At 38.6% G+C, this 26,860-nt stretch overlaps 1 protein-coding gene across 1 annotated transcript in view; it reads right to left on the bottom strand.

Annotated features, from left to right (window-relative positions):
• Positions 1-21,574, bottom strand: part of zgc:171482 (zinc finger protein) — a 70,740-nt gene extending 49,166 nt beyond the window's left edge. The window contains exon 1 of the mRNA XM_036574136.1: positions 20,936-21,574. The gene's annotated coding sequence lies outside the window, so the exon portion shown is untranslated. The remainder of the gene's footprint in view (positions 1-20,935) is intronic.
• Between the last annotated feature and the right edge of the window lie 5,286 nt (positions 21,575-26,860).

The raw sequence follows: 26,860 nt of genomic DNA, 5'->3' as shown, positions 1-26,860 counted from the left end.
AGTCAAAATATCTTTTTTCAGGGATTTATCTGAAGATAAAGAAAATTTAACTTTGTTTCCATGCCTCTTAATGTATTATTAATGGATACCTAAAATCCTTGCACACTTATATACAGATGATAAACAGATGATGTACATCAGTAATTCACAAATGTTGGTCTTAGTAACAGCAGAACGTCTTACACCACCAGCTGGTACACTATGGTCTCCATATTTCACACTACACCATATTTCCCTGTGCTATGGTAATTGTTTGGACTGAACTATCAATTAAAATACTTATCTGGATTTGCATGGAGTTAGGGAGGCTAACTGAAAAATGCCATATATCAGGTCTAAAAACTCATTTTCTGTTAATAGCATTTGAAATGTGTCATGCAGAATAGATGGGGCACATTTGAAAAAGTATCGTAATTATCAGAACAAAAGCTCTCACAAGTATCTGTTTTTAAAGAGGTGCCCTGATTTTCAATGGGTCTAAATTATCTGCATTACCTTTTCCTATAAACAGCCAACACTACACATACAGCAGCAGCTGTTTGCTGGGATTTGCCTGATGATTAAGGAAACTAGACTTTGTTTCCATGTAGGAAACACACTCCTCTCAATGAATTATTAAACTGTTAGGAGATTTAAGGCGCTTTTACACTTACCTTGTTTGGTGCGACTCTATCAAACCTTTTCTTTAGTTCAGTCTGTTTGACAGATATGAATTCTCCACCCATACTCAGCTGCACACTACACAACTGTTTCATGGTCCAGCAAAAATCATGGGTCTCAGTCTACTTTCAAACTAACCCTGATTCAGTTTACTGCTGTGGGGACGAGGGAATTAGCACATACTTTTCTGTTTCTTCTAGCAGCACATCAGCGCTGTACTGTCCACTGCTTATTTTATAGTCTGCCTCTTCACAGGCACTCATTTCGTTCTCGCAGCACAAGCTGCTGTTAATAACAGTGGACAAGCAATAAAATAATAGTGAAGCCAAGTGTTTAATTTTGGCACATGGAATGTATTGCATCAGCAACCGGATTGGTTATATTAAAATTGACAAACCAATAATAAAGATGCAGATATCAATTGGCAAAAATGAGAGTAGCAGAGCACCTGCATTCCTGCAAGACTTCTGACCACTAAACAAACACCGACGTGTAATTTGGTGCACTTTAGCTGTTGCAGTGTTAAACCAACCGAACCAAATGAAAAAGACACAATGTCTCAAAAACCCAAACACTGGTTCGGACTTCAGCAAACAAACTAGGTGTGAAAACAGCCTTAAACATCTCTTTCAAAATCTGAGATGGAAAGAGATAGATATAATGATGTATAACACCTGTAACTTGCAAGTATTGATCCTGAAAACTCCCATATATTGTTGCTGTTGAAACAAAACCTTATATGTCCAAAATGGTAACTTTTTAGGAGAAAGAAAAAAACATTCTTAACTTTTAATGTAAGTTAAAGTAACAACATTTAAGTAATACTTTACTGCAGATACTTTGTAGATGCTTACCTTGAACTGAACTTATATTCAACAAAATATCAATTAAATTCACCTTAACCTCAATTCAAAACCTAATCCCAAACCTCACCTTGTCTAATAACTTAGCCTTAACCCTCATGCTGCTGAGAACAATTTGAACATCTGTAGATAAACTACACAGGGCTATACAAATAACGCAGGACAAGATTTTACTGAAAGTATTTCTGGACCATTGCTATCGGTCCATTCATCATAAAAAATTTACAGTTGACATTTGCTGACAGCAGTTGACAGCAAAATATTGTGAACAACAGAGTGTGCAAAGTGCTCATCTGACAATGATACCTTAATTTGAGCTTAGAGCAATACTTGTTCCTTGAGGATTCAAGGGAGTCACAGAGTCAGGCAGGTGTAGAGCTGTTAGTAATCCGGTTTAGTTTGAGGAGTCAAACGCTGTTCTACAGATCCAGCTAAAACATTCAGCGCACAATTAGCCCTCTGTTTCTGAATGTCCTCAGTGTGATGGGTGAGAACATTCTGGACTTTCTAATTAACTCAACAGTGGGCTACAGAATGAACAGCAACAGAATGAACAGCCATTTTGTAAGTGATCTTCTGTGGAACCAACAGAGAACAACACAGAGAACAGCCTATTAGAAGTAATGGCTCAGATGCAAGCTCTGACACAGATACTGCACATTCTCTTCCCATCAACATCACATCAAAAACTTCATTTGTGTTGAACCAGAATCATTTCTAATGAAGACGCAGCTGTTAGAACTTAAAGGAAATGACACTGGATCACAATACTGTTAAGGCAATGAGTATCATATCATTTCACATTCACTTTGATGGCCTATGAAGTCTTTGATTTAGTCCCTACTTCAATAACAGGCCCTCTGACTGCAATCAGACATGCCCCACTTTCCAATTATCATCTTCCTGTCATAACAGTGAGAAGACAGAATGATACAATCAGATGGAAAGAAAACTGCTTGTATTTTCCACTGAAGAGCCACCAGATGGGACTCCGTGTGCAGAGGTAAAAAAAAGTACAATAAAGTTTACTTAGCTACTATGCTCTAGATGACTGAAACTGACATTTAAAGTTTACCTGCATCAGTATTCAGTAGCCCCAAAAGACATTTCAAAGCTGATTCACATAGTAAGTCTTTTCTCCATAGATATCCACAATCAAATAGCATCTGGCCTTGGGCCATTTATGAGAATGCACAAGTGGCAAAGTCTGCTTTGGGGGAAAATAAATTGATGTATGAACTTTCAGAGTCTTCACTAGGAACCATGCTTATTTTAGTTTTGAAACTCATTGTTTTTGTGTTTTCTGTGTGTTTTTTACTTTCTGAAGAGGAAGAGTTTAGTTTTGTTTGCACGCTTACGAAAGTTCTTCAAGGGTTCCTTAGTAAAGAAAATGGTTCTATATAGCACCACGAACACTCAAAGAAACCTTTGCATGATTAAAGGGTTCTTTGTATTGTGAAAGGGTTTTTCAGATTGATGGAGAATGTGCTCTAGACAATTCTATATTGAACCTTTTTGAAAATGGTTCTACATAGCACCAACAAAGGTTCTTCTATTGACGGTATTATGGTCATAAAAGGTTTTATATAGAAGCATATACAACACATTCTCCATAAGTGATTCATACTATCTTTCATTTAACTCACTTTCTGGCATATTTCATTCAGTTATTGGCAGATTTCACTGTAGGTAGCTTTTTAGCGAGCTGATTTCTTGGCTAGTTAGCAAAGCAGTGGCATTATTACTGTACTGTACTATTTAACCCCAAAAAATCCATATTAGCTTACATGTGACTTGACCATGGGCCACACATGAGCCAAAATCAAAGAAAGGAAGATTCATCATACTATTTAGAACTAGCCTACATTGGCTGACCCTGCCAAAATAACAGATCAAGCGGAAGACACTATGTCATAACATCACACACCCAAGCCCTATTACAAGGCTCTAGACTAACACAGACATTTGACTTTAGGTGACTTACTTTGTATGTTGCAGCTTTACATTGAATCCATCAATAACTATTTCTGTATAAAACCTAACTCTGAATATTAATGGATTAACCTGTTAGCCCATTAGCAGCCTACTGAGTTGCTTGTTAAACAAAAAGAGTTTATTAGTAAAGTTTAGTATTCTTCCATGCCTTTTACTTCATACACCCATAGATTGTGACTGCATACATACATGTATTTGTGAGACTAAGCATTTTCTTCCTTCTCCAAGCCAGGTGGGATTTGTTTTTTCACCTTTCTGAGAGAGGAAAAGTTCTCTGTTTTCTCTTCCCTTTGCTGTGTGGCTGTGTTTGTTGTGATTGTTTACATGAATGTATCATGTGACAGGGGGAATTTGTGAAGGTCTTATCGTGCATGTTTAATATTGTGGCATACCAAATTACAGAATATCGGCACAGGTCTATTCTATATAAACTAGCCATGCACTGTTAGTGAGATTTATGGCAATTCCAAAATGCAATTCTTACACTGTATACTACATCTTTATATACTGAAAAGAACATAATGCATAATGAACATAACTGACATCCTTGCATCTATGCACATATGGACCAATACATGTTCACACTTATGCTGTTCAGATATAGATCTTCATGAAGCATTAGCTATCTAGTCATTGAAAACTCAGACAAGCCTTGTTGCATTTGTAGACCACATAGCGGTTGTTATGTTCCCTTTTAGCTTTACTTTTAGCATCGCTTCATTCCCTTTTACCATCACTTTTAATGGATACTGTGGGTCAGAAATTGCCTCATATTTGAAGTAATCCCAAATTAGACTGTAGTTTTGCTCAGAGGAGATTTGCTGTTTTAGTAATTCTAAATTAGCACAACAGTAGACTATGCTCAGCTAGGCTGCAATCTTTCCTTAAAGGCATAGCGAAAAACACAGAAGGGGTCCACTTCTAAAAAAGCGCTCATGCATTCAAAATACTATTTTTTTCATCCGTAGTGTTATTTCATTTTCATTCATGTTGCAAGTGATAGTTTTGATTTAGTTTTTGTGTATTTGAAGACTGACTACATGTTTTCTAGTTTATTTCTAGTTTTTGTTTTCTGATCATAAGCTTGCTAACAATATTAGCAATATCCTTAAAGTCTTTATTTGTGATTTTAAATGTTATGCTTTTTACACCTACTCATTCATAAAATTATCTAATCAGCCAATTGTGTGGCAGCAGTGCAGTGCATGAAATCATGCAGATACAGGCCAGCAGCTTCAAGTAATGCTCACACTAACCATCAAAATGGGGGGAAAATGTGATCTCAGAGGATTTTGACCATGGCATGATTGTTGGTGTCAGAGTAGAAAAGCATTTTGGAATGCACAACACATCAAACCTTGAAGCGAATTGGCTACAACAGCAGAAGGTGACATCAGGTTCCGTTTCTGTCAGCCAACAACAGAAAGCTGAGTATAAAGGAAAGTACAATAAAGTGCTCGGTGAGGGTATAATATGTTTAGTCAATTTGCATCACAGCTACATGAGCACTGCACTTCAAAACTATGGCTGGAAGATAAAAGCTAATTGGTAGTTAAGTGGTAAATAATTTTGTATTCCCTTGCAAACAGCTTGTATTACACTGTTGGCATCTCACTTAAGATAGAGTTAGAGTTAATGAGGGATCAAAGGCTCAAATGCTTTGATATCAGACAAATCTTAGGGTGAAGAATAAGACTGAATCCCAAAGCTACGTTTTAAATCTGCATTTTAAAGTGCTCACAAGGCTGGGTTAGTGTATAATAAAGTGAGAGAAAAGGGTCAGAGTGGTTGAACAAAATGAGATTTCTGGACAAGGAAAGCTTTGCTATCTCCTTGGAACTCTCTCTGTCTCTGCAGCTTTTACAAACATACTGCTGCTGTGATTAGCCAAAAAATAACAATCATGTCCTCTTGACCTACAATGTATGTACATGTCTTTTCATCAGACCAAATGACCCAGAGATATCCTATGCTAGTAATTAAAACATTCTAAACGTAAGGCTGCAGATAACGAAATACCTTTGAAGATCCTAAAGGATGCATATGTAACCCAGTATAATTAACCACATGTAGCAAGTAGAGATGAAACGGTTACCGGTTTCACGGTAAACTGCGGTAAAATTAATGACGGTTAGTAGTACCATTTGAACTTTAAAGTATCGTTAAAACAATACCGCAGTGTGAAAAACTCACTGTACAGAGTCAAACAAAGGCAGAATAATTCTCTCAGATGCAGCTCTGTGTGTGTGTAGAGGGAGAGAAGGGAGAACATGGCGGAATGTAGTGACAGAGATTCGGAGATATTTCAGCCTTCTAAGAAGACCAAGTCTGACGTTTGGTCATGTTTTGGGTTTTATAAGGATGCAGAAGGAAAGTTAATTGAAGATGACCACCCTGTCTGCAGAACATGCCGAAAGAAAATAGCAGCGAAAGGGGGCAACACATCCAACCTTACGAGTCATCTTGTCGACCACCACCCGCTACTTTTTAGAGAATGCAAGGTTAACTTTACCGTAAAAGTCTATATGGACTTCAAAACAGAAGAAATGTCATGGTTTGTGTGGTTTAACTTATGTTTATGGTTCGTTAATAATATAAAATGAAGCTTTTAGCGTCAAAAAAAAAGAAAAAAAGAAAAACAATCGTTAAATCAACTGTGAATCGAAACTAAAGCTTTTCACACATATTTCTGTGGAGCAGTGTCTCCAAAATGAGCTCTGAGTTAACAGTCACACAAGCTCTGGAACGAGACGCTGCATAAGTTCAATCTGCACAGCTCCCCTTTCTCGTCTCGCTTGCAGTGTTTACTTTCTGAGAGGAGAATAACACTGTCTCAAATCACTCAATGTCCCCTAAGTAGTGTGCTACTGTTCAAACAAACACGATCATCATTAACAAGCAGTTGAATTTTAGATAGGGAATTTGTAACCCATTGTTAATATATTGTTATTGTGAACATTTCTTGCACTCTTTGGGTGAAGGATTTGCTATTTCATGATCCACGAAGTGCACTACATAGGGAAGATAGTGTGCTTTGAGGCGGGACCTTGCACGAGTAAACGATGTGTGCTGCTTTTAGGAAAAGCAGAGTTTCAGAGATTAAACTTCAGGAGTGTTTCTGCCGCAGCTCAGATGCATGTTCATTTTAAGTTATGTTTTAGTTTTTAAATGCTTTTAGAGAAGCAGCTCCACAGGTGAAGACACACTGTCTGAGTTCTACACTGTCTGCCGCTCACAGCACGGTCACGCAATTCCTCTGCGATTTTGGTTGTTTTTCCTGGTGCACTGTATTGATTAGGGGTACAGCGCCACAACGGCACAATAATGCTGCAGTTGCAGTTAGGACAGAAATCCCCGGAGTGCAACACGTCTTAGAAGTAGTAATTTTCCATTAAGACCCACCTCAGAGTTGGTCAAGATTTAGTTATTAGATCTAGTTATTGTAATTTAATAATAATAATAATAATAATAATAATAATAATTTCAACAGTAATAATAACAATAATAATAATAACAGTAATATTCTTTTGTTTACAGAGTATTACAAGTAATACTACAAACGTATTGACTATATTTTTTTAATGTTTATGCAAACAAAAAAGTGCATATTGCTGCCAGTTCTATTTGTGTTAATATAAAAGTTGGTGAAACAAGTTTCAGTTTGGGTATCAGTATTTAGTTATTTATTTATTTATTTATTTGTTTATTTTACTTTTCAACACATTTGAACAATATCACGATAATACCAATAATCGTGATAATTTTGGCCATGATAATCGTGATATGAAATTTTAATATCATTTCAAAATTATTCTTCAGGGTCTAGGATCACTACCGGTTAATTAGGCAGCGTCTCGCGTTTGTACTCACCAAAAGAAATTGAACTGAAGACACAATAAATAACTTTGGCTCTGGTATTTCTTCGACGGCTGATGGAGAAAGCCCTAATTTGCACAACAGCACACAAGACAACAGAATGATTTTTGTGAAGTTGTTATTATTAAAAGATCAATAGTAACAGGTCATACCACCAACTTCCATTTTTTTTTCCCAAAATAAGTATGTCTCATATTCTGAAGCTGTTACCATCAGTGTACCAAACAATACTATTACACACACAAACCATGGCAACACGAATATAAACAATAGTTGTATGAATGGCCATTCAAAAAAGAAAAAAAATTGCTGCAGCTCACGCTCCTTGGTTTAAAATGGAGCGAGTTTGTTCAGTTCGAAATTTGTTAACAAAACAGGTTTTTGAACATTTCTACCAACGACTGAACTTAGTACATGCGGCCAAATAGCTAGCTAATCTCCCCATAGTTAACATAAAGCAAAACGTGGCTGGTACGTTACTCAGAGGTTTTATAAAGAACAAAATATTGTTAAAAAATTACTTCGATTTTCTTACCTAATATACAGAATAATACAATTTTCAGACACAATGAATAGGCTTGCTGAAGAACACAGTAAACATCAGTCTTTACGGGCAGCCACCGGACCTTTTACTCTCTTAACGCCAAACTGCATAACACATATGACCTAAAGAGGGCGCTGTGGTTTAGCTTAAGGAACTGCAAAACAGTTCGTGGAGAGAATCTGGCCAAAGTATGTGTCTGAAAATAAATTAAAAGCCCTGTACAAACCAAAGAGACAATAATAAAATAATAAGAAATAATAACAATAAAATAAAAGTGGTAAGGGAACCTGATTACTGCAGACAGGTTGTTTTTCAGTTCAGTGATCATATTGTAGCACTGTAATCACCATACAGGTTACTCATGTGGAGGCCTTATCTTCATCTGTGATGTGACATCATTCCTCCCTCTGCCATCTGTCTCCATGCGCTCCTATCTGCTGGGTGTGACTACAGAGAGCGTGTCTAAGCTAGCTCACCGTAATGCTATTCTGGCTGATGCACAGACCTAGTCAGGCTGTCCCCACACTATCTGCAGTTAATGTCGAAAACAAGAGCATATTCTTCTCCTTGTGCTCTTCCTCTGCCTTCCCTCTCTCCACACTGTCTTTTCTTTAGACTTTTTCATTTTGGATCACCCTTCCTCTCCCTGTCAGGCAGTGAATAAAGAATTTCTTTGTGATAAAGAGCTGTATTGTACAGCATCAGGGCTCAGTGATGGATACTGTGAGAGAGAGAGGCACTGGGATAGACAGAGAGACACAGAGAGGGTGATGGATAGAAAGAGCTGGCCGACCTCCACAAAACCAGCAGCTCTTACTGCGTTTTAATCGCAGCCCAGCTTTTAAGAGAAAATTCTATCTTCAAAGAAGCCAGGTTTCACTGGCAGAGGTAGAGATGAGAATAAGAGGACTCTGATTCATCTGTCTGCTCTGCAGGTGGGCTCTTTGCACCCCCTCCCACCCCACTCCATAACACAACGCCTGAAGGAGGAAAATGTCAGCCCTCCGGGCTTACCACATTCAGTCCTTCACTCAGTCACTTGTACACTGGACTCAGCTGTGTTTGTGCTAATACTCCCTTTTTTTTTGGCTTGACCTCGGCAGTGGCCCTCGACTGAAGGATGACACCTCACTTGTCAAGTCTGGGAAGCACCTGCTGCCACAAACTTTCACTTTACATCCAAATGTCTTATGACTGCATCAGCATGTGGATATGGTCCAAACAGAAGAGCAAGGGCTAAATATAAAGCACTGTTGAGCTGTGCAGAGAGATATTATTATGCATTATAATGGTGTGTGTGAGAAATGAGATGCAGCTCAGTCTAAAAATTGCTTGGTAGTGATGACTCGTGACAGCCATTATAATATGCACTGCATGTAACAGTATCATGTGATTTGATCATCAACAATTACATGGTCCAGCGCTTCTTCATTAAGGACACCAAGGAGCGATAACATTATCGCAGTGGGCTCTTTCTGAGACCTGAATGTCTCTAAGTATCTGCCTAGTGTATCTAGTTCTGTGAAGAGACAAACTCTGATACACATGTAGAGAAAGTGCATATGCAAATTCTATTCACTTTGGCAGGCCAGAGACTCTGAGGATCCCACTCCTGGCACCAGCTCCACGCGCGGTACTTCTTCAAAGCGTCATGGCCGTAAAAAGTTGATGAGCGCTTTTTTGGCTGGGCTGCCTGGGTGAGGGGAACATTAAAAATACATCTGCGAGAAGACGAAAGAGATCTGGGCCTCCATGCTCCCTTCACCCTCCTTTTCTTTCACTGCCCCATGGAAAAGTGCAGCTTTATGAATCTCTTTAGCTTTTTTACAAATGATGAGCAGGTCAGGCTGCCAAAGGTCTGGATGCACTGAAATGCCCCTCTGGCATGCACTTCAGTCATGAACAACTAGAAGAAAACAATTGAAGAGCTACACTATTTTGGTAGGCTCTTCTGCCAATAGCTATAATACTCCTTTAGTCAGTGGCTATGTTTACATGCAAAGATTTTTGCTAGGGCTGGGGAATAAAACAATAACAATAATTATCGATATATAACTTTCCTTGGTAGAACTATAAGAACGTTTGATACATTTTTGAGTTAATACACCATTCTCACACTTCCACGTTCTAGCGACAGCCCTGGTGGCATTTTCTACTGCAAGGAAAGCGCCACTACTCTGCTGTTTCCATGAGAGGGCGCACTTCTGAGTTTTTCAAAGATTAGAGAGGGGGGGTCAAGGAGTGAAAGGAGTTGCCAAATATACTTTAGCAATGTCTGAAACGTTATATATTCCCTGTTTGAGTGGAGCGATTGGCGATCTGTTCTCCTGTGACCAAGTGTGAGTGATAAGTGGCATAACTATACTGTCCTACAGTGAACTCACTTCTATCCTAACATCCTAACAAGCTTTAGCAGCGTTAAATCATGTCTGCTCCACATAACTCCAGCGCTGTTACAGCACTCAGACAGTCATATTTTAGTATCAGTGCATTCCCAAGCAATAAAAGTGAAAGAAAGAACTGGGTTCATGCAAGTTACAGCCTTGATTTGAACAAAAGTAAACTGAGGACACTGTGCGTGGCATTCAGAGTGGGAGAACGCTAGCTTCCCAGGCTAGGTGTTTTTAGCAGCTGGCTAACTTGAAGCAGCGCTCCGTCACTCGCGCAGCACGGCAAATTGATGTTACTGTGGATCAAACGAGACAAAAATGGCTGGTTTCAGTTTAAATGTACCTAAAAGGAGGACTCTGTTTGTCTGGTGCGAGAGAATCACAGTGAAGTTAATGCTTGTACACTGCGAGCATCAGATATATTGCGGTTCACCCCTCAAACACTATGACAGAATAGAGAAATCCAGACGTCTGCTAGCTGATGTTTGAATACTGTGATGTGCTCTGACATGGATGTGGTAGGAGTGATGGCAGTAAGGCGGTGTGATCCATCATTGACCTACCGAGCCAGCTAATGTTTGTTGTTCGTATTAAGCTGATGTTGTTGAGTAACTAAACAGTTTAGCACTTGTAACCAGATAGCCTAGCACTCGTCACCAGTCAGCTAAAATAATCCGTTTTCTTTCTTAAATTATGACTATTTCAAAAACTGCAGCCGTGCTTTTTCAGCAGGTAAACAGCTAACCAAAACTTTCTCCCACTATCCTATGACAGATTTGTGAATGTTCCACTGTTTGGCGAGTGTTTGTCATGTTCTGACCATCAAGGACAGTTTGACACAGCAAGTGACCACTCAGGAGCAAAGATGAGCATTCAAACTTGCAAGAATTATGATTTCACATATATCGCGATATGTATCGATATCAACAGATGTGAAATTTTTAATCATGATAAGATTTTTGGCCATATCGCCCAGCTCTAATTTTTGCCAATCCGATTGAATACATTCCGATTATGGATTAAAACGGAGGTGTTTATATGTTCATTTAACTCAACAATCTGATGGAAATCACCATTTTCACGCACACTACAAGTAATTCGATCCAAAATCACGCACAAGCGCAAAGTACCACTTAGTGTAGATGTTACCATGACAACGAGTTTCAGGTGAGATGAGCAGCAAAAAGCAGTGCTTGTGTTTTTAATTATTTTAAAATTATGACACAGTAAAATGTACTTCACATGGGCGAGAGGAAGACGTCATGTTCTGAGACACATAAGCTGACACATAACTTTCACTATGACGCGAGCACACATGCGCAGAACGTACTTAGACTTTCCAAATGGGAATGTAATCGGATACAGGCATTTACATGGCTATTATTCTTAATCAAACAAAAATCATTAAACATTTCATTGATGCTGATTATAACAAAACGATCAAACAATCAAAGCTGGTCATCAAATGACCAAGGAGAAATGATATTTGAAGATTTTTAAAAAACCTTAAAAACAAAAGAGATTATAAATAGACTAAATACTCTGATTTGTCACTAAACCTTAAAAAATGAGAAATCGCAGATAAAATGTCTGACAAACACTTTCACTTGATACAACCTAATGGTTAAAAAAGAGTTTCATTGATCCATTTTGAGCCATTTTTAGACAATGTGTTGTATAAATGGGCTTATAAATGTTTATTATACAATGTTTGATTAAATGATTGCATGGAAAACATTTACATCCCTACCACTAGGCATAAGGAAATGAGTAGCATTTGCATTTTCTGTCATAATGCAAATGTGGATGACTAATAGCACATGAGACTGGCTCCTAAATGTCACTGTGCTATGATAACAGTTTGTACTGAACTCTAACTTAAAATACTTATTTTGATACACATGGTGTCAAACAGAAAAATGTCACATATCATATCTAAAGCTCATTTTATGCTTGTAGCGTATGAAATGTCACACAGGGTAGAGCATATTTTAAAAAGCATAATAATTATCAAAAAAAAAAAAATACTGAGAGATGCACTTACAGCAAAAGCTCTTACAACCATCCATTTTCAAAGAGGACACGCTGATCTTCAGTGAGTGTAAATTATGTTGCATTACCTTTTCCTGGAATCAGCCAACACTACAGAAATCACTGGCATGTTCAGTGAGTGTCCATATACTATCTGTTTATATGAGCCTCATGGAAATACTACCCAGTCAGTAAGCTAATGCAAATGATATATTCTCAGTATCTGGTAGTCTGATATGATGCTGTATTAATTGAGGACTCAAGCATGCTGTGGGCATGGTCACCATTTCAGCTGCTAATGGACCATAATTTTCTCATTTTAGAACATGCATCTCAGTATGTCCTCTCTTTAAAACAAATGCACAAAAACTGCATTAGAGTCATACAGACAGAGACAGAGACAAAGATTCATAAATGAACCTGGTGACCTTGAAAGAGTGTCTGGCTTTCTAGGAACACGTATTTCAGTTTTTAATTAGCTTGTGCTGCTCATTTAGATAGAATGGTGCTGTAAACGACACCCATTGACTTTGGAGCATCTTTTGCAGCTATTTCAAGAAACTGTGTTTCACGTGTATGGGCTGTTTTCATTTGTATACTTTTTTGTGTTGCACACTGATATTTAAAAGAAGGTCATATGGATAGGAGAAATAGAGAAAAGAATTCTAAAAAATAAACAAAGCCATACATTTTAGTCACTTCAGAAACTGAAGTCAGTTACTTTCAGTAGTAAAAGTATTCCTTTAAAAAATCTCATTGAATACGGATGAAATTATTTTCAAAACACTGAAGTAAGACTTCTCATTACATTCTCACAAATGTAGATGACCACAAAATTGATTTTGGATAAGAAGCTATGGGAGAATGTTGTAACAACTTGTAGAGGCTTTCACAAGCAATTTGAAAAAACATGATTGGGAACAGTAAAACAGCGCAGCTCATAAAGTAAAGAACTCAAAGTGTAAGGAGCTGCAGGTGGGCATCCTTAAAACTTTATCTACTATATGTTGTCCTTAGTGTTCTCTGCATTCTGAGACACCCTTGCCTTCACAGTAATATTTAAAGAATTGAGGGAGATTGGGTGACAGTATACTATCACTTACTTTTATATGTAGTTGCAGGTTCCAATACATCCGCAGTACAGTAAAGTAAGAACATTACAACCCCAGTCAAGTGATACATATATAAACTTGCTCATCTAACTTATAAAAAAACATGCCTTTTTATTATATCCTGATAAAACAGCTGGTTTGGAGGCAAAGACAAGCAACTGGATAAAAGTTATTGCACAAGCCATAACTTTTAATATGTTCCTCATGCAGAAAGTGTCAAGACATATAAACCCCTGCGCTCAAATTCCAACCCCTTGACTGATATGAAACGTCTGGGTCTGATAACAATACCAGTAAACAATGCTGTACTCTAATAGAAATAAGCAGATGATGACTTTAGCAGTCTCTGTAAAAACTGTCATGTGAGCAAGAAACCATTACATCAATAAAATCAATAAAATAGTATATAGTATAGTTTTCTTCACTGCAGACATTTTATTACAGTATAAGACAAGATTTTAGTTACTGGTGCTTTATTGGTGGAAATGTTGCAGATACTGATAAACATACCTCAATATCAGCCAATATAATAGGATAACATACATTTTTTAAACAGTCAAATTCCATAACTTTTCAATGACATAAAATGAAATTTCCATGCCAAACATTTAGCTTTCCATACTAAACATTTAGCATAGTGCTGAACAATATATCATCTGTACTGCTATACCATGCTACTGACGTTCCATATAATATTGTTTTGCCATTTTTGCATTTTTGTTTTAGCAAAATATATTCGATGGATAAGGAGCATTTTCATTTCTGCACCTTTCCCATAGTCTCTTGTGCAAACATATCAAACAGTTTTATTTGCAAAGAGAGGTTTAGCATCTCATGAAAACACACAATACAGCCACGCTACGCATGCATGCACATCATGGTTGGGCGGACACTGTTCCCCTTTTCATTATGTTTGGCTATGGAATCGAATGAGTTAACAATAACAAAGACATGTTTCTTTAGCCAGCAAAATGAGTCAGATAACTGAAGTTCTATTTGAGAAGGATTAGTTTAACATGGTGAGGGGAGGAAACATACTTATTAGGCTACCAGTGTTTTTAGTCCTGTCCACAATGTGAGTCATTTTTGAAATCCTTTTTTTTCCCCACTTTTTTTATCAGAGGGATGTTATGTCAGTTCACAACTTGGAGTACCTAGAGTACAACAGCAATTGTCTACATGCATTGAGAGTACCTCAGCAGTTAGCTTGTCATTTTTTTAATGTACCGGCAGCAGTTAATATTTGTTTAGCAGCCATGGTGCAGAGCGAGCACTGTGACTCTCATTGAAGAAGCTAGTCACACAGGTCTCAGAGTAAGAAGTGGCAGCAGTGCGTTTTCTCCTCTTTCATTTGGCTTGTAAATTTGCCTTCTCCATCTTTCACTGAGTTTGCAGTGCACATGTCCTGAATGTTACCCCTTATTCAGCTGAGATCACTTTTGCAAACTAGGCTCTTCATCGTTTCAAATGTGATGAGATGAAGAACTGCATGGAGGAAAAGTCCAGGAAATTACATGACTTTTCGAGCGCTAATTATTTTCCATGACTTTCACAGGACTAAAAAAACAAATTTCTATATTCCTTGACTTTTCCAGGATTTTCATGACCACATGAACCATTGATAGATCAGTCTAGCTGCACGAAAAACATAACCCTGAGTAAAATGTGTCTAAAAAGTGTGATACATTTTTTCTATTTAAGCTTGTGACTAAAAAACAGGACTGTTTTTTCATTGCTTTTACCATGGTGCTGTACTCTTGTGTCCTTAACCTTGGTCAGCACCTCAGTTGTACCTCCTGAATTCATCATGCTCTGCCAGGCTCTCGGTGAGACTGGCAATTTCTGAGAGGAGAAGGAAGATGAGGATGACAAGGCACCAAAAGCCTCCAAGCTAGATCTCTGACACCCAGCTACAGAGCAATAGCATGTCAACCCCAATCGCAATCAGAGCCACCAGGACCTCTCAGTCCACTTGTGCCCTCAAGAGACTGAGAGACAGAGAAAGAGATGCACCGAGGACTAGTGTACCTTTGTTTAGCTCACTGCCTACACTTGTGTTAGACATTTTTGTGCAGTAGGAACGTTTCCTACTTCTTCCATTATTTAGCCTGAATTCAAACTCTCTGAGACACATATCCTATCTCTAGGGTTTATGGCTAAATGTGGTTGATAACTGATATGAACAAACCCAAGCACTTGGTATTTTACTTCCCTTACAAATTGACAGACGATTACCACTGCCTGCTACCTCTGCTCCGGGAATGAAAGGACTGATCTGCTCTACATTACATTCAAACCTTCAGAGGCTAAAGAAACTTCCACTATCACATCCAAATGCTTCTGTTGATGTGTATTTCCTAAAGGCTATCATTCTAAATTTGTAGCCTTGTACACACACACACACACACACACATGTGGGTAGTAAAAGGTAGAAGGTGTTAAAATGCCACACTCCATTTCAAAGCAGTATTTCATTAAAGCACTGCTCTCTTTATATTACAATTACATTACAATATCCTACAGCTTCAATAAATTGAATCTGTTGTAAGATTCATTTCATATGTTTTGGGACTTCATAATATGTAGCATGTATGTATATGTTGGTCAGAGACATTTATTATTCTTAGACAGCCTAAATTTAAATGTCATATGCATGCAGTAATTATGGCTGAAAGCAGTTCTGAGATTCTATGTATAGAGTAGAACCAGAACAACAGATACTGCGATGAAGAATGACAATTAAGAAAAAAGCAACACTCTGTCACCCACTGGGGTAGTTCTTCATGTCCTATCCTGTATGCCAAGATGCACGGGCTGGCCTCAAAGTCCTATATCACAGTCTTTGACACCAGACATCATCAGGGATATGAGCTGATAATGCCTGCCTCACTGCACCTACTGACTGCTTGACCAAAGCCTGTGCACCTGGGTAAAGTGTTTGATGAGATACGTGAGAACTACGCACAAAAAGGGTAGCTGTTCCCACTTCTCTTGATTTAAATTTATCCAAACAAATACATAAAATATAATAAAAAGACTGATTTGCAAAGTAAGAACAGAAAGTAAAAGCATCCCTGAAAACTCCAGCAGGCACACTGTGCTTCTATCCAGTTACGATAGAGTATGTTGTCTGAAAAACAGACAGTTTAATCCCAGCTCTTTAGGTGACATGGGAATAGCAGTTGAAAGAACAGATAATACATCACCTCCAAGGTCTGAAAACCTCCACCCAAACAGAATGGGGGCAAACCACAAATGTAACACGATACTCCCCTAGAACACTTGTAATACGCTAGCTCATGGGCCCACCTGACACTGGGGTCCTCCAGAATTATCAATATTAGTCAAATTCCTGCCAATACAACATGGATATTTAATGATTTGTTTGATGTTGCAACAAACATACACCTCTGATAGGAGAAAAACTCAGAACTAGAAGTAGAGAGGATGTCTTCAGGGGGCAATAAAAATGTTTTCATTAACTCAGAGGTTCACTGAAATCCAAAACTGTATCATGGGAATTATAAAGTGTCACTGCTAGACTGTTTTATGATGATGATGTTCAACACAGTAATCGTTCCCACCATTAAAACAGAGCAAAAGTTTAATAACTAAATGCACTAATCCGCATCTACATAACATCTACTGTTGAACTCTTTTACAATAAAACAGTATACTGAACTGTAGAAAAAGATATTGACACTGTTGGAAGAAAGTAATGATATTAATGTGCACATTTCACCTGTACTAAATGTTACACAAATGATTTTTCCAATTGTTCTGGTAAGTGCTTCAGTGACGCACAAACTGCGACAATTTGTTTTACAAGATTTTGCTTTTCTGCAGCACATACTTCATGCTAGCTTAAACGTCTTGTTATTTACCAAGGATACACAATACAGCTTAGTTAGCTTTCAGACTATATTTTGTCCGCAGGTGATGCATTATCATGCATGTAGCATGATCCGCGCTTTTCGTGTATTCATTCTGCAGATAAGAGAAATCAAAGTAGTTTGTAGGTACTGTTCAAATGCAGAGACCAACAGACAAATTGATACAGAATGGAAAATTCAGTAAATCTCAAATAGGCAAACTGCAAATGCAGGCACAACGTGTGTCTTGAAATCTGTTTTCTCTAATCCACTACTAAATGCAGGATGAGGGAATGAGAACACAGCGTCTTTTCTGACAGGCTGATGAAGGAGAGAGAGGGAAATTAAAGACAGAATTGTGCCTTGCCATTAGGGCACTCCCTGACAGATGCAACACATGGGCGCATACAATTAGAACTTATTCCTGTCAGAAGCAGCTGATGTGAAGTCTGTGCATTCACACACACACAGATGCATGTGCATCTGTGTGTGTGCATTTACACAAACGCGCAGATGCACATGCACATGCCCATACATACACAGTTTGGCTTCTCAGGGAGCTTAGGATAATCAATAGACAGTCAGTAGGCAGGCGATCTGACCAAGAAACCTCTCAAACACTGCTGTTTGTGTTCCCTTGTCCTTAATCGACTAAAAGCTCTGCAGAACCTGGCATGCTGCCAACCACACAGGATTTTATTTCTCCACAGAATGTGCAAATATTTAAATAAAGTGAATCATAAATCATACTGAGCAGTGGTATTAACATATATATTGCTCAGTCTACTCTGACAAGATCATCATTTAAATGTCATTTAAACTAATTGATAGCAGGATTTCCTCCTTACTTTTAATATTTAGCAATAAATGTCTTTTTTCCTTTATTATTATATAATTTTTAAACTAGGGGTAGATACTATTAAACTAAGGCTGTGACAACATGTTTATGACAGGGTAATTATACAAAAAATATGATTCTGTCCGTCATGATCTTCCATAGAACCTTGAAATGAATGAATACATAAACACATAAACATGTATGAAATTTACACCATATTTCTAAATCCGCATGATTCAACCTACTCAACCTATATAATCTCATTGTGTATCCCTACACATCATATTTTAACAGTGCAATTGTTGAATTTGATTATTTAATAACTGTATGCCATTTTATCCAAATAGAGCCCTATATGGAACCAAGTTTAGAATTGAACCAGGATTAGAAAAGGATTTAATTCACATCTTGTGCTTACAGTATGCTATTTATGATGAATCTTCAGTTAGGATTTGCTGCCGGTTGCCATGGAATCTTAAAAGACTGATGAAACTACATTGTGGCCAGAGAGGCACATGCAATTCTGAATGAACCACAATTATCTTCCCTTTGTAATCCTCTACGAAGGACCAATTATGTTGATTGGGAAATAATACAGTCCTAAATCAAGTGTCACAGGTTTGGATTTTTTGAAGTCCAAAGGTAGAGGAGAAAGCAGGATTCTAATTATCCTTTCAGGCAAATAGGCTCTTACGAAATGTGTATTATCATTTGTTGCTCTGTGGTTCTGCACAGAGGAGGCACTATATAGCATTCTTTCCAGCACAACAAATCATCAGTAATGCGTGGTGTGAAGCACCATAAACTTTCCAGCACAGTAGAGCCAAGTGCATCACTCACTGCTGAAGGATGCCATGACTTCACAAAAGAGTCGCTGCTCACTGGTGACAGGGCTGGAGATGAATATATAATCCCCCGTCCAAGCCCGATGATCTTGCCAGTCAGATGCACAAGACATACAGCCAAGGCCTAACTGAAGAGCAGATGAAGCATATAACCCGTGCGAGAGAGGGACAGTGAGCCATTACTATAAATGAAAACAACAACTGAACGATTATCTATCACTGCATAATTATAGCTAATACCGGCTTTAGTATTCTTTCTCCAAAATCAGTTTGCTTAAATGTAAGCTTGAAATATTGTCAGTGCTCAGTGAATGTCACTAAATGATGTAAAATGAAATCAGACACAAATGACCTATGTTATAATGACCTAAAGCCAGATCATACATACTCTACCAGACAGGGCAATCTGGCATTACAGAGTGAAGGGAAAGCACACAACTTGGTTTCCTCCTGATTGTGAAGACATTACCGAAAACAATACTCACAATCTCGTCAGTACTTCTTTAGCCAAAGGCAGTCAACACTACAGCCTCAAGAAAAGAAGAAATTAAACACATGTTGTTTGTTCATCTGAAATTTCAGTTTAAACAGGTAGCTGGTAGCCTAAATTATTTCACTTCACATCAAAGTTTGGTACATTAAAAACTCTTGAGCTGGGGAAATTACATTGTTCTAGCAGGCTGTGTCTCTTTTGCTGTGAATAGAGGAACGATTCACTGTGATTCACCACAGCTTGGATATATGAAATGTAACATACATACAGGTCTCGAATATACACTATGTCCAAAAGGTTGTAGACACCTGCTCGTCTAATGTGTCTTCCAAATTCAAGGTCTATTAATAGGAAGCTTTACACTAAATGTTGCAACATTGTGAGGATCTGATTGCATTCAGCCACAACAACACTTGTGGGGTCAGGTAGTGATAGATGATTGGTTCTGGGTCACAGATGTCAGTCCAACTCATTCCAAAGGAATGATGTTCTATCAATCCAGAGAACGCAATTCCAGAGACTAACGCTGGGAGGGCTTTAGACCCCTCTAGCCAGTGCTTGGCACTGGGCATGCTGACCCTTGGCTCATGTGCAGCTGCTCCAGAGCATCACATTCTATTGACAACGCTTTCTGTGATTATATGATATGTGCACAATTGAATGCCTCTGTTAGCAATGGGGGAACCCCAAAGTAGCTGAATTCAAAGGGGTTCGTGGAGACATTCTGGACATTTAGTGTAACAGTAAAAAGTAAACTGTCAGGAGGTTTTACATGCCATTTACAACATTTGAAACTATTTTTACAGCAGTTAAGTCTTGTTAAGTTCTTTTGGTTAGTAACTGTTGACCTTGACGCAACACATAACATTACCACCTCAGAGCGTTTACTTCACGAGACAGGGAGCAGAGATACACGAACTACCGAGTTTAACACCGGTCAGCGAAATGCTTTTCACAGCTAAAGCTCACCACTATTAGTTTATGCCTTCGAATCAAGTTAGCGAACTCGCTTCGTTCAGGATGTACCAGTCTGTAGAAAGTGGTCTTTACAAGAGAAACGGAAAAAAGAGGACGGGTGATAGGTTAGCAAACTGTAGCCGCAACTAACAAGCATCCAAGTACAAAATCTCGAGACGGTTTTGAGAAAATAAGGCACTACTTCAACCTAATGAGCGGGAATTTTGAGAAAATATCATCATAATATTATTTTAAAAAGTCAAACTTTATAAAGATAGAATAGAATATATAACTTTATATACCTTTACAAAGATAGACAGAAGTCAAAGTTGCGACATACTGCTAAAAACAGAGGCAAGAAAACATCTAGAGACGTTTTTGTTTTAGCAGAAACTAGCAGAAACGGGCTTCCACGGGCTAGAAGATGAAGATAAAGATTGTGAAAGGGAATAGACTTACCTTCCACTACGCTGTCTTCCTCTTCGCGTGTTCTCCGCGGCTCCGAAGCCCAGCTGCTGCACTCATCCGCCGGCAGGCTGCACGTGTATCCCGGCAAAGTTTTGAGTTCAGCGCCTCTGCTGCTGTAACGGCGTCGCACGCGCTTCTTGTTTCCCGCCCAAACTGCCACAGGTAGACTCGTGCCGCTGCTGCTGCTGCTGCTGGAGCGCGTGCGGTTTTGCTTAGTAACGGAGATAAAATGAGCAGAGTCGTCTTTACCCCAAAGGCATCGCTTCCTCTAGATCCACTGCTGGGAGCGCGATAGTGTGCGTGAACCGGAGCGGCGTCCTCGGCTGAGGGAGCAGGCGAGTGAAACGTGGAGGAGTACGTTACGCACGGGCTTCAGCTCAGCCTACACTGCACCCACACGCAGGTAGCAGCTTATATAAAGAACTAAGGTCAATGATGCTCCGTGCGCCGTTAGTAGTGGAGCCGCGTGCTTGAAGGATATAATGAGTTGCCGCCATCTATTGTCCTCATTGGGCGTTAAAAAAATCGGTAGCACGGGCCAGAGTTGAACATACAGAAGAGCTCATTTGAACAGTGAAGAGTGCTACTTGCCTCTGCTGCTTGTTCACTCATTCCCTCACACACACACATACACACACACACACACACACACACACACACACACACACACACACACCATTATCCAAATCATCATAAACTCTGTAGGAGTACATTTCATTATGTAGGAGTTCATTTGCCCATGCTTTTACTCTGCTCTCAAAGACCACTCATTATTTCTTTCTCCCACTGACAAAGTGCACTATAGTTCACTATCAAATGAACCACAAGCTTAGCAAGAACAGCAGTTTTTCAAGAAAAGTCTCTAAAATTTGTTTTTAACCACATATTTAATGTTCCAAAGAAGGGGGTGGAGGGGATCAGCAGACTATTGCTTTGAAATACATGAATTAAAAAGAAAGCAGTATTAATGAGTACAAAAATATGCATGTAGACTATTCTTGGATTAAGCCTGTCTTATATATGAGCATATCATTTTATATATGAGCATATAAAAGATTAACCCAACTGGTTGTTCTGAACAAGGTCAAAACAAATCACATTTCCCTAAATGGCTTCCTCTGCTTTTACGGCCTATTAACTTGTGTTGTGAAATACAATGGCACTGCTTATTCATACAGAATTTGCTCATGAAATTGTCACATTTTCTCTCATGTATAAAGCCTTGCATTGAATTACAATAATAACAGCCTATTACATGCTTTCAGCAGATATGACAGCTGCTTTTGTACGAGCTCCAAATACTTCCAGCTCAACACTATGTCAATGCAAAGACGGCAGAAGAAGCCAAATTTAGCAGAATGCTAATGGAACAGGCTTGTGAAACTGTGGTGGCAGTTTGCATTGCTTGTGTGTACCATCCATCTTGGCAGAGACATTTGCTCTTCTGTTGTGGCATAAATTTCACTGAATAGTGCACATCTGCAGTCAAATAGCATAGGCAAATCATATGTAGCATGCCAGGCATGATAGGCTGTGCATATATCACCCTGATGCTAAAACGGGAAAATGGGCCCATCTATGCTGTGTTGTAAAAGTTTATGGGGTTATGTGAAATCTATAGTGTAAATGAAACCGCACAGAGATAAGGAACGAGTTTGCGCAGCTGGTCGGCGGTGTTAAAAGTAAATGCTTGCTTACGATGGGAATTGCATTCGCCATGACATATGATTCTGTGCAAATTCAGCAGAGAGGATATTTCCTGTATGATTAGGAGGCTGAAAGAAAAATGTCTGGTTTCTACTGGAGCTCTCTTGGCTGTTTAAGGAGCATCAGCAGTGGAGCATAGTGTAAAAGCTCATGGAAAGTTTGCTGAAGTGTTCCTGTGCTCCTACAAGGGCTTTATTACACAGGCTACAGCAGGCATATCAGGCGCTTCTAGTAATAATGAACTAATATGAATCAAAAGAGTGTGATGTGTGTATGTTAGAGATGTCAACTGATTAAAATATTTAACTGCGTTAGTTTGGGCAGTTAATCATGATTCATCATGTTTGTTTTCTTATTTACTTTAATTTTGCCCTAAAAGAAGATATTTTCCATTTAAAAAGTAATTCATTTCATTATAGCAACAGAATGGACAAAATAAGCCTAATCACAATATACTATTACCTTCATTGATTCAATTTCAAACCAACCTGAATTTGAAAATAAGGTGAACGCAGTCTAGTGAGAGCAACAGTAGCTGTATATTCCAACTCCTCCATAACATGGTCTCATACTGCATATATGCATCTTGTTTTGAGGGGAACTGGGAACTTTGCTGCTGCTTTTGGATTTTTCTGCTCAATGATTTATCTATACACACACACACACACACACAGACACACGTGTATATATATACACATACACACTATAAGACCAAAAGTATGTGCACACCTGACTAGCACACCTATATGAGCTTGTTGGAAACATGCTGATGTTGAACAAAAAAAATTATTTGTATGCTGTATCATTAAGATTGCTTTTTACTGGAACTAAGGGGCTGAGCCCAAACTCAGTAAAACAACCACAGACCATTATCCCTCCTGCACCAAACTTTACTGTTGGCACTATGAATTCATGTAGGTAGCATTCTCCTGGCAACATAGTTTATCCATTAGACTGCCAATGAAGTGTGATTCATCATTCTGGAGAACATGTTTTTACTGCTCCAGAGTCCAGTGTTGGCGTGCTTTATGCCACTCCAGCTGAAGCTTGCCATTGAGCATAGTGAGTAATCTTAGGCTTGTGTGCATCTGATTGTTAATGGAAAAAAATCACAGTTTTTGTGCTGATATTGCTTCCAGAGTTTGCATGGTCTATCACTTTATGGCTGAGTTGTTATTACTTCTAGGTGCTTCCATTTTACAATAATAGCACTAACAGTTAACTGTGGCAGATCTAACAGGGCAGACATTTCAAGAACTGAAAGGTTCTTGTGGTAAAGGTGTCATTCTATGACAGTACCATGTTTACAGTCACTAAGCTTTTAAGTATGACCCATTTTGCCTCCATTGTTACTACATACATACAACTACGTAATTTACAATATTAGTTTCATAGTAGCTGCTGAATAATTCAAAATATTCTCTGAACTCTTATGATTAATAACTGAATAATAAGCATGTAATTTAAAGGGCTAATCTCCCACGACTTGATATGAACATTTTCCTCCACGCTGGTGTCCTTGGCATGCAGCCTAGCAGTGCATCTGAATCAGAGGCCATGGGCCGCTCACGTGACCATGCCATGGGAGAGGACTGAAGGTGGAGGGCACCCTGTCTGGGCAGTGGCTGAAATCTGATGACAGCCGCTGAGAGCAGGTGCTGCCAAAACGCTGACCTGCCGCTGTGCAGAGGTCAAACAGGACTTCATTCCAGAGCCGTCTGTACATCGCCTGATGCTACCCTAAAGCTGAACGCTCCAGGAGAAGGTCCAGCTCATTAGGCTGAGAGAGAGAGAAGGAGAAAGAGGCCATCCACTCTTGTTTGCTCTCCAAAAGAGCCAGAGAGGGACTGAGCTTAATGGAGTCTGCTTTTTAGCTTCAGGGCTAAAGCCACAGTGCTGTCAAACGCATAGATCAATTTTCAGTTCCAGCAGTTTTAGCAGCTTTGCTTTTCCAAAGGAATTGTCACAGAAGAGAATGTTGTGGCATGACTGTGTGATATCATCTAAGTTATAGAGCTCTCAGAGAGAACTACTTGGTGCTTTTCCGTTCCTCAAAAGTGCAGCGACTGATGCTCGCTGTCTTGCTCTCATTCTGACTCTCTGTAAAGCCCTAATGGTGGCCTGTCACTGCATGTCAGTTAAAGCTGAATGAGCAGTACAGACTGCTCTCTACTCCAGGTACTGATTCCATCTCTCTACTCCAATGCACTTATTCCATCTCATTTAGACTTTCTTATGTTTATTTTGACATGGCAGATTTGTACTTAAAATGTCAGGTATTCATCTAATATTCATAGGTCGTTGATGTGTTCACAAAATAAAGACATGGTTAAGTGACTTTAATTATGTGTTTTATTCTTTCATATTGACTTTCCCAAGCTTCTCCCCCCTGAATAAAACCTTGTTCCAATCTGTTCTGCCAGTGGGACACTAAGCAGTTTGGCTCTTATCAGACATCCCTGAAACTGCACGTTCAGTTTATTGACAGCTCATGCTGCAGCTCTAAGCCTATTGCATTTAATGGTGGGAGCTCTTGGTAACATAACGGGCAAACATTAATCTAGATGGATACCTCATAAAGTAATGAAGGCTGTCGGGATGGAAGCTTTGAACCATAAATTTCTGCTAGGTGTAGCAGTTTAAAGGCAAGGCTCAGCAGACTTTCAGTGGTAGTTTGGTCAATTAAGGTCATCAAAGCATGCAGTGCATTTTTTACCACATTTTAATTAAAGCTGTGTAATGGGATAGTAAAACAGACTGAGAACATTACAATTTTGTTAATCAGGCCCATGTTATAAAAGTCACAGGACGTTTGTAAATCTGAAATGATTGATTACAATTGAATTATATTGTTTTTAGATTGTTGTGGGGATATTGTAACTAAAATGAGAACTTATCCATTCATCCATTTTTTACCAAGATAAAAGGATCAAAATACCCATAAATCTCAAGAGCATGATATAACTTGTTACTTTCAGTTATGGTTATTGTATGAAAAAATGGACATCTTTATTGTTTGTTGTTCTGTTTTGGCTTAAAGTCCTATTTGATTCAGTCTGTTTTGCACTGGAAAGATTGGTGTTTCTTGCCATCTAGTGGCCTCTTTGTGTCTTTAATACCGTGATGTCTTTATATGGTTCAATACTGTTACTTTTGATGTCTTAAAGACCTTTGAATATTTTTGGACTAAAATTAGTAAAAGCAAATGTAGACTGTGGGAAAATGCATATTTGAGCCTAATTACTGTAATATACTGTACGTACACTGAAAGTAGGACTGGGCAAATGGGGTAGAGACCATGTGAGACTAGAGTGAACACTGCTATTTGCATAGTGCATTTGTTTGGAGCACTGGGAGGTGTGGTCAAATGTCATTAATACTTCAGTTATATACTTTCTTCACTTTTAAGGTCAGTCATTTCTATTTTGTATTGTTGTCCACTAGATGGAACTGGAGTGCTTTGCATACGTTTTCTGCATTTGAAATAAGAGCGCAACAAGCCATGGTCATTTTCAGATATCCACATAAAATGAGATGCTTAATGTTGCATAATGTATTGTTCTAATGACCACTAATCCATCAAGCTGACATTTCTTAATTCAATAATTTATATTTTTATGACCCATTTAAATGATGATGCACTCTAACTGATGAACAATACCTTTGTTTCTGCTGACCATATGCTAATGCTACTAAGATCATTATTAAGCAGTTGCATTGGCCTCAGTGACTGATCCCCTAAAGCAGTAGATGAAGGTTCAGAGAGCTGCTATTTTCCAGCTCGAGCTCATCACTGGTGGAGCCTGACTGTGATCTGCTTATTGTCGCAGTCAGAGCTGTCTGCAAGATGACCTAAGTGATGAGCAGATAGATTTGGCACCATCGACACCAAGTAATACACATCACAGAATGCACTGGCAAGTCAAAGAAAGGTGGAGTGCAGGGCTTTCTGCTCATTTTTACAGTGTATTCAAACCTATTGTTTGACAACCGCCTTTACCATTTCTAACTTTCTAAGACAGCAAAGTCTGTCAAAAAACAAACAAAAAAAAGGTAATAAATAAATTAATGAATAAATTAAAAATGCTGCATTAGACATGGGTCACATTAGACATTCCTTACGATCCCAGAGTGGATTAACTGTAAAACTAGACTATAAAACAACAAACCAAAGAAATAAAAAAAAATACGAGAAAGTACACAGAATTC

The sequence above is a fragment of the Colossoma macropomum genome, unplaced genomic scaffold, assembly GCF_904425465.1.
Source record: "Colossoma macropomum unplaced genomic scaffold, Colossoma_macropomum, whole genome shotgun sequence".
NCBI lineage: Eukaryota > Metazoa > Chordata > Actinopteri > Characiformes > Serrasalmidae > Colossoma > Colossoma macropomum.
The sequence above is the reverse complement of the archived record's forward strand: the minus strand, read 5'-3'. Positions and strand labels throughout refer to the sequence as shown.